Here is a 13,591-nt window from a genome sequence, read left to right on the forward strand (position 1 = left end):
GTTGCGACCTGTCATTAGTAGAAATGATGAATTACGTGGCATGATTTCTATGTTTGATGGATTAACATCTTTGAACTTGGGAGGCTTCAGGGTGATGGCTCATCCCTTATGTGTCCCACATCATCAACAGCTTGGACTATTAGAAATAGAAGGTAACTGGTCCACAAATCACAGTCCATAAATTTTAGAAAATAAGAAGTGCATTTATTTGACAAAGGAATGGGAAGCCATATGCACTTTCCTAACTTGTAAATTAGGACATGCCATTCTCTGGGAACATTGTTATAAGAGATGAGCTGCTTGTTGGATGATTGCATCAAAGTGTTATAACTGATATAGCCTAATTTACTATACAAAAGAATGAAAAAAGAAGAAAAGAACAGAGATTTTACTTGTGGCAATGTGGCATACTTCCTTGCTTAGAAAATATAGGTTGCCACTCATCACTCCTTTAGCAAGGTTTTTCTGAGTGTAAAGATCCTTCACAAATGAGGAGTGTCAGCATCATTATCAGTATCTAAGCTTTATTCGAACTACTTGGGGTTGGCTATATGAATCTGGTTTCCCTATTTGACTCCATCAAGGGCTATACCTTTAGTAAGATCATAAGTCATCAATATTTTTGTAACGCCTTCATGCATGTCCTTTTGGGCCTCTTACAATGAGCGTAGAAAAAAAAAAAAAGACTATTTGAAAGTATTGGAAATTTGTCAAGCTTGAATAAATTTTCTTTTGAATATATGTTGAGGTGATGACGACCATGCGAGTAATAGGTAATGTAATGCCATCACCAATCCTTAGGCATGGGTTGTACTATCCATCTAGGTTTAAATTGAGGTTTGGGTTTGTTGAAGTTTGGCACTGACGGGTTGAAAGATGAAGAGGAACTAGAAGAAGTTTGACAGGAGACTGGTGGAGTGTAAGGAAAAAAAGTAGACATATGATGGGTTGCCAATAATAATTTAGGAGCCGTAATGATTTGGAGAAATTTGTTTGAAGGAATGCATAAGGGCATATTGACTAGGTGGTTATTGTTGTGAAGGCCTCGTGGAACATTTATCCAAATAAAAAGAGTTGTAAAGTGAAGGCAATTAGCATTGTTGTGATTTGTGGATCGGCATATCTGACAATGTGGCCTGTGACAATGAGCAAAGGCCATGTAATCATTTTCCAACTATTTGGAATATTCGGGAATGGAGATTTCCATTTCTCTTTAATTTGAAGAATGCTTAGTAGTCATAGGTAGCGATGGATGTTATATCCATATGGCCCATCATTCCCTGCCTCTAACGGCCTTGTCGGTATGGCCTTTTCAAATAAGAAAGGTATCATTTTTTAATTTAGTTTGCATCAATTAGAGAAGCATGCTTAAAGGCATATTGGGAAGGAAGGGATGCATTGAGGAAGAAGGAGAGCCTATGAAGAGAGAAGGAATTATAGAAGTCAATGGAATGATTTTGAATAAGTTTTGGTGAATGAGATGGTCTTTGGAGATGGTTTTAAAAAAGAGAACCAGGGTTGTAGATGATTTTGGAGAGTGAGGTGAAGTTGGGGATTAATTTGGAGAGAGTGATAGAATCAAAATTTATGGGTTTTTTTCTAAATAGAAAAAGGAAAGGGAAGGTAAAGAAAAATGTGAGAAGATAAAAGAAAAGTAAAGAGAATCTTAGGTTTTGAAGAAATAGATGATCTTGAAATTCAAAATATGGACTTAAAAAAAAAAAAAGAGCTAAAGATATTGAAAGTAAAAGATGTGAGAAAGTTGGAGAAATAGAAGAACATATAAATTGTAGATCCATCTTTTATTCTTTTATAGCAGAACTTTAGGGAAGAAAAGAAGAAAGGATATTCTTTGAGGGTGGTGTGGCCTGCAAGATGATTGCTATATGTCGGAGGAGTGATAAGGTTTTGATGATTGGTTGTTTAAATACCATGAAGTCTTTTCTTTATTATTGTAATTAGAAAGTGAAGAAGAGAAAAGAGAGGAAGAAAGAAGGAAACTTCCCTATTTTCTATATTCTTACTCAAAACAACACAACAATATATATATATATATATATATATATATATATATATATATATATATAAAGGGCTATTTAGATGCAAGCAAAGCTGTTTGTAAAGCACCTTGAATTTGCACATCTGACACATGTAATCGAGATTGATGCTGGCAGACATGCATGTAATTGAGATTGATGCACTGAACTTGGGATGAGCTTACTCATGTTTATTCCACCTCTTCACAGGAATCTATCCTTACTCTTTTTCTTTTTCTTTTTTTAGTGCAAATCTATACTAGCTATATTCCGCCTTTCAAGGGCGTGATGTCCTTACTATTATTATTATTGTTTTATATATTCTTATGCATAAATAGGTTTTAAACCATAGAGAAGATGTCTGCTCTGGACTGTGCATGCTGGGCACAAATTATTATTTTTTTTAACATGCACACACACCCCCACACACTCACGCCATAGTGGGATTTCACCACCCATGGGTACTCAAACCCTTGACCAGGTGTTGAAACTCCTGAGAGTCTACCACCGGAGCAAGAGTAAGGAGCCATGTTGGGCACAACTTTGCTTGCAGCCATACAACCCCTAAGAGTTCTAAGTGGTCCCATGGCCCGTGAGACTAAGTGAGCCAAACCAAATAGGCTATTAAACAAGGTTTCATCCAGTATCTAATTTCATACTTTCCACATATACAAATTTTTTTCTTTCGATCTGCATTTACAATTCTCATTTGATACATTCAACAATCACAATTTTCAATTAAAGACAAGTTTTCTATTCTCATCAATGACTCCTTGTAGTAGGACACTTGCACCATCCCGTCGATTGGACAAGATGTTTACTAGTTCTAGCAAACATTTGATGGGCTACAATATGAAAATCACATCAATTGAATGATCTAATCCATCCATATGTGGGACTTCTTTATTTATTGCCCAACCATGGTTGGAATGGTTATGATTTTCTGATAAAATTGATCCTTTAGAACTGTAAGCAATAGACGATGGGCCTAACAGATGGATGGCTCACTGCTGAATAGGCCTACTTTCCCAAAAATTATGTTGACTTTCCCATAAATTATGTTGATTGTCCACCAAATAGTTATTGTTTAGATGGTATGAATCATCTTATTTGGTCGGAATATTAGATGGTGGCCTAAGAAATATGTCCTGGACGTAATGGACAACCCATATTGCTTGGTTAGACTGGCCAAGTGTCCCCTTGCAAGTAGAAAACTGCATGTGATGATTTCCACACTTCTTTTTGGCATCACAAAAGTCCAACTCAAAAATCACCACATAGTAACAAGTGATTGCTCTTATACGGTTACACCCTACGTACATGGATGTTGGAAGGCGAAAGACTCTCGGTGTGATAATCGAAAAATACAAAATATAAAATATACATGAAACGTACCACTCTTCTTCGTCTAAATGTTTGCTTAGCCCACATTTGCACTATTCTTTGTTGAATGTTAATTTGCTTAGCCACATTTGTCTAGACCATCGGAAAAAAAAGACCAATGGCTAGGTAGGCTACATTAGTTAGATCATTCAGCTCACAGATTAAGTTATTTTATTGTTGAGGTGGGCCAAAATTTGAAAACAAAGAGATAACTTAGACATTATTTTTATTTTTATTTTTATTTGTTTGCAGAAAGGTGGGAGCACACCACCTGTAATTTTATTGATTTGAAAATAGTTATGTACAACCATTCAAGTAGATGCAAATACAAGAAACAACTGCCACACATATCATATAGACCAAGCAAAATACACAAAATTACAAAAATAGGAAAAGAACTAAAACTTTTTTCTTTTAAGGCACGAACTATACAAACATATTTTCCCTAGCTCCAATCATCTCACCGTCATTGCTATTTAGGAAACACCATGGAAGGAAAAATTAAGAAAAACATTCTATCAATAAATATATAGAATTCTCTCCTTCCCTTCCTCCAAAGTGCTAGGGTCCAGAAAAGCATCCCTACACCTACTCCATGTCCAACTCCAAATCCTATCCACATTAATTCCCAATCATATTTCGTTTCAGATTGCAATGTTAACAGAGCAGACGGTGGTGCACTCTCTGCATCTTCGCATTTCTTTGATAGTGGAGGTCCACACAATCCTAAGTTCTCTTTGAATGATTCGCTGTTAAATGTAAGAAATTGTTGGCTTTGTGGTATTTTTCCCACTAGAAAATTTTGTGAGAGATTCAACACTTCAATGAATGTTAGCTTTGCTAGCTGCCAAGGGATCTCTCCAGACAATTTATTATGTGAGAGATCTAATGACTCTAGATCCCTTAGATTCTGAAACGATGTTGGAATTCCGCCAGTTAAATCATTGTTGGACATATTGAGCACAAGGAGTGACTTTAGATCCCCAATTGATTCTGGGATATCCCCATGAAATTTGTTTTCCGAGAGATCCACTACAGTAAAGGCCGTAAGGATCTTTACTAGTTCCATCTGTAGCCCTTTGCTGACTATAGACACTTTGTTTTGATAGTATATGGAACTTTTGTTACCGTTTATCATTTTGCCAAGGACCGCAGATTCGGATTTGTCCTCTTCTATCATTGCCTTCCAACCCTTGAACATATTTGATGGCAAATTACCCTCAAAGCTATTGAAAGAGAGGTCGAAAATTTGTAACAGTGGAAAAGCTTGAGGATGCCCAATGGTGCCATGAAATTGGTTGGATCTCAAGATGAGAACACGCAACTGGGACAAAGCTTCCAACCATAAAGGGAAGGTGTCATGTATTTGATTTTTTCCAAGGTTTAGTACCTCCACCATTTTGCAATTGGCCAAAGACTTTGGCACTTGGCCCTTCAATTGATTCCCACTGAGATCAAGCGTTTGTATGTTACATCCCTCTTTAAATGTCTGAAGTAAGGTGCCATTGAAAGCATTTCCTTGAAGATTCAACACACTTAGTGTACCACCAATCTCACCCAAACATGATGGAATCCGACCAATGAAGTGATTGTAAGACAAATCAAGGACTGCTAGGGATGTCGCATTGCAAACTGATTGAGGGATTTCACCACCAAGACTATTGTTTGAAACTGAAAAGAACAAGATGAACGGTGGTGGGATAGAAAGTGAGCCTTCTAGCTTGTTGGAGCTAAGGTCAAGGAATTGCAAGTGAGAAAGATTTAAATAGGCTAAAGACCCATTGCCAACCTCCCATATCCATTTGGGTATTTCACCACTAATTTTATTGTACGAAAGGTCCAATTGCACCAACTTCTCTTGATTTCTCAAGAAATTTGGAAATGTGCTGATGTTGCAAGAACGTAACAACAAAGATTGAAACTGGGGGATGGAAACAAATGTGGAATTACCACTGCCATATTGGACTGACAAGTTGTTATCTGAAAGATCTAGATAGGAAAGTTTTTTGAGGTTTTGAAATAAGCCTAGCTCCACAACACCACTGAAATTATTGTTACCCAAATCGATGGTCTCCAGCTGTGAAGAAGAAGCATTGTGGAACTCACCAAGTTGACCGCTTAGTTGGTTACCTCCGAGAAGCAACATTTGTAACGATGGGAGTGAAAGCAATGATGATGGAATGGTCCCATTAAGCAAATTATTCCATAAGAAGATTTCTTTGAGATTCAGAAGCTCGTTTCCATATGAAGAAGGAATTGGGCCGCTCAATCTATTGTATGCAAGATTCAAGTATTGCAGTTTGGTAAGGTTCCAAAGTGAGGATGGTAATGATCCTGACCAGTTGCAATTGCTGAGGTCTAATTGAGTCAAGAATTTGAGATTACCGAGTGAATCTGGTAACTTTTCTGATAATCCAGTGTGTGAAAGGATCAATTGTTGTAGAGTATTGTTTTGAGGGAACTCTGGCAAATTGATAGCTACAAGTGGATTGCCTGATATGTCGACGATTTGTAGATTTGGCAGCTGGAAAACACTCTCAGGGAATTTTCCATGCAATCCACAATCTGAAAGGAGCAGGGACGTCAAGGAGGATAAGTTCCCTATGAAATTGGGTACTGCAGAGGACAGATCGCTATACCTGAGGTCAAGTTCAGATAAGAAATGGAGCTGTGAAAGGGAAGAAAAGATGGAGCCTGAAAGACGACAATCTCTTAAGCTCAACTTGCGAAGACTCCCTGGTAAGCTGGGCACTGCAGAGGAGAGATTGTTTCCACTGAGGTCAAGTTCAGATAAGAAATGGAGCTGTGAAAGGGAAGAATAGATGGAGCCTGAAATATCACAATATTGTAAAATCAACTTGCGGAGACTCCCTGGGAGGCTGGGCACTGCAGAGAAGAGACTGGTATAGCTGAGGTCGAGTTCAGATAAGAAATGGAGCTGTGAAAGGGAAGAAAAGATGGAGCTTGAAAGATCACATTCTTGTAAGATCAACCTGCGGAGACTCCCTGGGAAGCTGGGCACTGCAGAGGAGAGATTGTTATAGCTGAGGTCGAGTTCAGATAAGAAATGGAGCTGTGAAAGGGAAGAATAGTTGGAGCCTGAAGGAAGACAATATCGTAAGCTCAACTTGCGGAGAGTAGGGAGTGGCAAATCTAAGGTCTGGCCCTGCAGTAAGATGTGTACCCAGTCCAGATAGAGTTCACTCAGATTGGACAGGTTTTGGACGACTGCTCCAATGCTTGGGTTTTCGAGTTTCAGGTATTCAAAGGATGAACCATTCCTATATTCATTGCGAGAAAGATCGAGAGAAACCAAATTGGTCAAGCGGGAGATTTCCAGTGGGATTTGGCCGTAAAAGGATAACAGAGAGAGGTTGAGATGGGTCAAACTGGTGAGCTGGTCAAACCCAGATGGGAATGGAGAGTGATCGAAGTAATTGTAAGCGAGGTTGAGCCTCTGGAGGCTCCGAAGACGAAAGAGGCTTTCAAAATCAATCCGGCCAGAGATATGGAGCTCACTGAGGTCGAGGCTGATCACGTGACCAGTGGGTCCATCGCACGTGATGCGTTCCCAAGAGCAGCAATCGGTATTGTTTGAATTCCAAGAGGGGAGAGTAGAGAGGGAGGGGGTGTAATAATCAGTGAAGAGAAAACCGTCCTTGAGGTGGAGTAAAGCAGAGAAGTGATGATGGTTGCATTGTTGGGTAGTGAGAAAGAGGAGAGATGATAAAAAGAAGAGAATGAGAAATGCTGGGTTGTTTTTAGAAGAAAAGAAGGGAGCCATTGGTCGATAATAGGTGGGTGTTGGGAGTTTGGGATGTGTAGGAATAGGAAGCGTCAGCTTTATTTATAGACAAAGAGTGAAGAGGTTACTACTGTTAAGACTCATACGTGTGAAATACGAGAGCCGCTCGTGGTGCCCGTTTGATTTTCCAAATTCCAATATATGTGGGGCCCACCATGAAGTATGTGGCTTATCCACACCGTCCATTCATTATTTCAGCTGAATTTAGTTAATTAGAAAACAATTGAGGAAGATCAAAATCTCAAGTGGACCACACCACATGGAAAAGGGAATTTAACACCGACCGTTAAAAACTTCATGGGGCCACTATTTCCTTTGGTGTGGTCCACGTGAGCTTTGGATATGAATTATTTTTGGCCTCGCTTACTAAAATGATCTCTTCAAATAGATGAACGGTGTGGATATAATAAATACAACATTGTGATGCCCATGCAACTTTGATCTCATTTGACGAGCTCGGCAAGCGTCAGCGGTACGGGGATTTCCAGCCAAAGTCTTTCCCATGAAGTTCCTGCATTGTGATGCTAATGGGGCCCACCGTGATGTCTATGAGAAATCCACACCGTGCATCCGTTTTGAGAGATTATTACAGTATCTAAGACCAAAAATGAGGTGGATCCAAAAATCAAGTGGGCCGCACGGGAGGAAACAGTAGGAATACAGTGACCACGGTTTGAAACATTAGTATGGCCAGAAAGTTTCATCTCAGGCAAACTTTTGGGTGTTTTCACTTCATCACAGTGGTAATGACCTTATAAACGGTTTGGATGGCATATAAACATAAGCTAGATTTGGATTGCATTGTTGGTACAGGTTAGTGGTTGATGTTCTCTAAGCATGCCGTAATGTATAGTTTTTTTATACACTTAGGTGAGCAATACCATTGTTTCCTTTGGTGATTGACTGCTATATAGGGCCTATCATGATGTACTTATTTAATCCACACTGTCCATCCATTTTACTAAGATAATTTTAGGGCATGAGCCCAGAAATGAAGGAGATTCAATTCTCATGTGGACCATTTTAGAGGAAACAGTGGTGATTAAAGGGCCACCATTAAAAACTTCTTATGGGTTATAAAAGTTTTGGATCAAGCTGGTTTCAGTTTTTATCCTTCATCCAGGACTGTGTTCTTAGCAACAGTGGATGACAAATGAACATCATGATGAGCATTATGGTGGCCATTCAATTAGCATCCTTTCTTATGGTATGGTCCACTTGAGATTTGGATCCTCTTAATTTTTGGGTTCATGACCTAGAAGAAGCTTGTTCACACCCCAAGTGCAGGAAGCATCCCCTTTTCTATAACCGTCATACGAGAATCTATCTTTTGCATAAAATCTGTAATTTCCCGCATTGCCTGAGCCAGCTCTTGTATGGGATTTTGAAATTAAGATTTTTGATCGCCCAGTACGCTTTATGTTCCAGCTCCACAGGCAAGTGACAAGCTTTCCCATAGACAAGTCTAAAGGGAGACATTCCAATAGGGGTTTTAAATGCAGTACGGTATGCCCATAAGGCATCGGTCAATCGGATTGACCAATCCTTACGATCTGGGTTAACTGTTTTCTCCAAAATGGGTTTGATCTCCCTATTGGAAATCTCAGCTTGTCCACTTGTTTGTGGATGGTATGGGGTGCTCACCTTATGAGAGATACCGTATTTCTTCATTAAGCTCTCAAATGGTTTATTACAGAAGTGTGAGCCCCCATCACTAATGATGGCTCGAGGCGTTCCGAATCGAGAAAGGATGTTTTCTTTTAGGAATTTAATGACCGTGCGATGGTCATTCTTTCGACACGGAATCGCTTCGACCCATTTAGTGACATAATCCACGGCGAGCAAAATATACAGATTCCCAAACGATTGGGGGAATGGTCCCATGAAATCGATACCCCAGCAATCAAATGCTTCAATGATAAGGATGGGATTCAAAGGCATCATATTTCGACGGGACAATGCTCCCAATTTCTAACAACGCTCACAAGCTTTGCAAAACTCATGAGTGTCCCTAAACATAGTGGGCCAGTAAAAGCCACACTGCAGAATCTTGGCCGTGGTCTTTTTAGCAGAAAAGTGACCACCACAGGCCTCTGAGTGACAGAAGGAGATGACGCTCTGATGCTCATCGTCTGGTACACATCTCCTTAGAATTTGGTCTGGGCAATATTTAAATAAATAAGGATCATCCCAGAAAAAGTTACGCACCTCGGTGAAAAATTTCTTCTTATCTTGCGCAGTCCACTGTATCGGTATGATACCTGTAGCAAGATAGTTAGCAATATCAGCGAACCAAGGTGAATGGGAGACTCTGAACAGTTGTTCATCAGGGAACATATCATTGATATGGGTCGCCTCAAGGGAATCAGAGGTATTAAGGCGAGAAAGGTGATCGGCCACAACGTTTTCTACTCCCTTTTTATCTTTAATTTCCAAATCGAATTCTTTGAGTAGAAGGATCCATCGTATCAGGCGGGGCTTAGAATCATTCTTCGAAAGAAGATACTTAAGTGCCGCATGATCTGTATAGATAATGATCTTGGATCCGATCAAGTAGGACCTAAATTTGTCCAAGGCGAACACTACGGCTAAGAGTTCCTTTTCCGTAGTCGAGTAGTTCACTTGGGCAGGATTTAGAGTCCTACTCGCGTAATGAATGACGTAGGGCCTCTTATCTTTTCTCTGGCCTAGGACCGCCCCAAGAGCATAATCAGAAGCGTCGCACATAAGCTCAAAAGGAAGGTTCCAGTCGGGTGGCTGCATGATAGGTGCAGTGGTTAACGTGCCCTTAAGCTTGGTGAAAGCTTCCTGGCACTGCTCAGTCCACTCATACGGAGCATCCTTTTGAAGAAGATTACATAAAGGACGAGAGAGAAGACTAAAGTCCTTTATGAATCGCCTGTAAAATCCTGCGTGTCCTAAGAAGGATCGCACGTCTCTGATATTCTTGGGTGGAGGTAGGTTAGAGATAAGATCGATTTTTTCCTTATCTACCTCGATTCCTTTGGACGAGATGATATGCCCAAGGACAATTCCCTTCTAAACCATGAAATGACACTTCTCCCAATTAAGTACCAAGTTCTTTTCTTCACATCTTTTCAGCACACATTTAAGACTTTCCAGGCACTTGCTGAAAGATGGACCATAAACAGAGAAGTCGTCCATGAAGACCTCTAGATATTGCCCTACCATATCAGAAAAGATACTAAGCATACATCGCTGAAAGGTGGCAGGGGTATTACATAGTCCGAATGACATCCTTCGATAGGCAAAGGTGCCGTAGGGACATGTAAATGTGGTCTTTTCCTGGTCTTCAGGGGCTATCTCTATCTGGTTGTAGCCCGAATACCCGTCAAGGAAACTGTAATAGGAATGACCAGCTAACCTTTCCAGGATCTGATCAATGAATGGTAAAGGAAAGTGGTCTTTCCTCGTGACGGTATTCAACTTCCTGTAGTCAATGCACATTCTCCAACCAGTAGTGACTCTAGTTGGCACGAGTTCATTATTAGCATTGGCTACGATGGTGATTCCGGACTTCTTAGGGACCACTTGAGTTGGACTCACCCATTGACTATCAGATATAGGGCATATAATACCCACGTCTAATAGTTTAAGAACCTCGGCCTTAACCACTTCCTTCATATTTGGATTTAGTCTACGTTGTGGTTGCCGAGCGGTTTTTGCATTATCCTCAAGATATATGCGGTGAGTACAAATCGAGGGATCGATTCCCTTGAGGTCCGCTATCGTCCATCCCAGAGCTCCTTTATGCTCAATGAGAGTAGATATAAGCATACTCTCCTGTTCTTTCTCCAGGTGGGCAGAGATCACCACCGGGTATGTCTCATCTTAACCTAAATAGGCATATTTCAAATCAGAGGGCAAAGGTTTTAGGTCAAGCTTCGGCGGCTTGAGGTTAGACGGTAGAGGCACTACATCGGTTTGTGGTAATTCTTCAAATTGTGGCCTCCACCGGTTAACTTCAAGTACCGGTGCAGTATCAAGCAGGGCGCACGTCTCCCTAATCATGCCATCATCAAAATCATGGGAGTGGGCCAGGCACGTCTCCAGATGGTCGGAGGATAAGGTTAGAGGTGTCGTATCTTCCACGAAAGAGTCAATCATGTTAATGTCGTGGAAATCGTCATCATCCTCTGCGTTGCTGCCGTTATTGAAAAAAATGTTTGACTCCAATGTCAAATTTCCAAAAGACATAGTCATGATACCATTCCTGCAATTGATAATTGCATTTGACGTGGCAAGGAATGGACGACCAAGAATGACGGGAATCTGAGTGCTCATGTTATTGATGGGTTCGGTGTCCAGGATGATAAAATCTACAGGGTAGTAAAATCTATCGACCTGGACTAACACATCCTTTAAACCCCTAGGTTACCCCTAGTGGACGAGTTGTAGTGTGGTTAGGGTGGGTTTTAATTCACCCAAACCTAACTGTTTGTATACCAAGTAGGGAATCAAATTGACGCTCGCTCCTAAGTCAAGAAGTGCGTGATCAATTCGATAGTTCCCGATTACACATGATATGGTTGGGCTACCGGGATCCTTGAATTTCTGCGGCACGTCTTGCTTCAGGATGGCACTCACTTTTTCAGTCAAGAAGATTTTCTTTTGAATAATTTTCCGTCTTTTGGTCGTGCATAAGTCTTTCAGGAATTTGGCATATGAAGGTATCTATTTAACGACATCAAGTAGAGGAATATTGACTTTCACCTGTTTCAACACCTCTAGGATATCATGAGAGTTAGAGAGAGGTTTTGGTGAAACCAACCGTTGGGGGAATCGAGCAACTGGCTTCTCTAGAAGTTCTGGTTCTACTTTTTGTGGGGCATCACTGGATCCATCATTGTTGTCCTCTTCTGGTTCTTGAGGCTTTTCGGGCCTAACCGGAAGAGTTTTATTAATGATCTTCCCACTCCTAAGAGTGGTGATGGATTTAGCATGTCCCATCTGATTTGAAGAGCTGGGATCATTATTCTCGTACTGCGGTTTAGGATTGGGGAGCGGTTGTGCACTTGGGGTGTGAACAAGTTTTTGGCGCCGTTGCCGGGGACTTGGGGTTTGCAATGACTTTGCCAAAAACTTGTTCACAACCCTGCACTTGGGATTCAGAGGATCCACTTGTAGAGATCAGGGAGATCTTATGCTTGCATCAGGAATCATGGAAATCAAACTGAATTTACTTGATCTAAGTTTTAAGAGATGAAAAGTATATGAATTAGAATGGATTTCATCATCTAACCATGCCAGGAGACAAAGCAAACAACATGATTAAACTAATTACCAACTAATCAACCATGTATGAGGATCAGGAAGGGTACTGTCATCCTACCATGCCCATGGAGCAATGATGGACAACAGGGCTTCCTGACTTCATAAACATAAAAATGGGAAAGAAATATTCAAAGCCATTGCAAACCCATTGTAATTTCAGTCACAACAGACCATTAAAGACTAAGAAAAATATTCCTTATAATAATCAACTTAAAACCAAGTTCAGTTTAGAAGTTTAAATTAAATGCATGAAATAGTGTCTCCCATCTCGCTACAGGCTTCACCTCTTAGCCCCAGCTAAGAGGATTAGCCACACATGATATGGGCTAAATTCCAATTAAAAGAAAGAAGAAGAAGAAGAAGATGAAGAAGAAGAGGAAGAAGAGGAACCAAGACCCCACCTTTGCTTCGTTCACTCTACACGTGCAGCAACCCAGCCACCAGCAGCGTCCCTCCTCTGTACTCTCTCAATCTCCTGGCCGAGCTCACCTGACGTGCAGCAGCAACCCAGCAACAGACTTCTGCTCCCCAGCTGCTTCTCCTTTAATCTCCCGAACCAAGCCAAGCTCTCCTCCTTCAATGCTTTTTCCTCACTTTCTCTTCTTGGATCCTCCTTTATATAAGCATTAGGGGCAATGCTGTGGCTGCCGGCGTCGGTGCAGAAGCTCCTAGAAAGCTTTTAACGCAGCAACAGGCGGTGCATCAGCGTACGCAGCAAAAGAAAACGCAAAAGGACTTGCGTTTGGATCGAGTGCAAGATGAAAGTGAAGCCAGTCCGGTCGATCCGACCACCTAGGAAGAGTTTAGACCCCAGAATCTGCAACTTGAATGGTCTGGATCATCAAATAGATCGACGGAGATGGGCCACCACTGTCCGGAACGTCCGAAATTTTCGGACGTGCGTAACACACGCACAAAAGCTGCGCTGAGCTCTCGGTGGGGCCCGCTTTGGCTATCTTTCAAGAAATCCACACCGTCCACCGGATTACTTAAGAAAAACTATTCAGACTTGATCGATTTTGGGTTAAAACCATGGTGGCCCACAGTTTATTTTATTACACCGTCTATTCTG

At 41.0% G+C, this 13,591-nt stretch overlaps 1 pseudogene; it reads right to left on the reverse strand.

Moving 5' to 3' along the window:
* Positions 1–13,591, reverse strand: part of LOC131255176 (uncharacterized) — a 164,432-nt pseudogene that overhangs the window by 115,512 nt on the left and 35,329 nt on the right.

The sequence above is a fragment of the Magnolia sinica genome, chromosome 9 (assembly GCF_029962835.1).
Source record: "Magnolia sinica isolate HGM2019 chromosome 9, MsV1, whole genome shotgun sequence".
Taxonomy (NCBI): domain Eukaryota; kingdom Viridiplantae; phylum Streptophyta; class Magnoliopsida; order Magnoliales; family Magnoliaceae; genus Magnolia; species Magnolia sinica.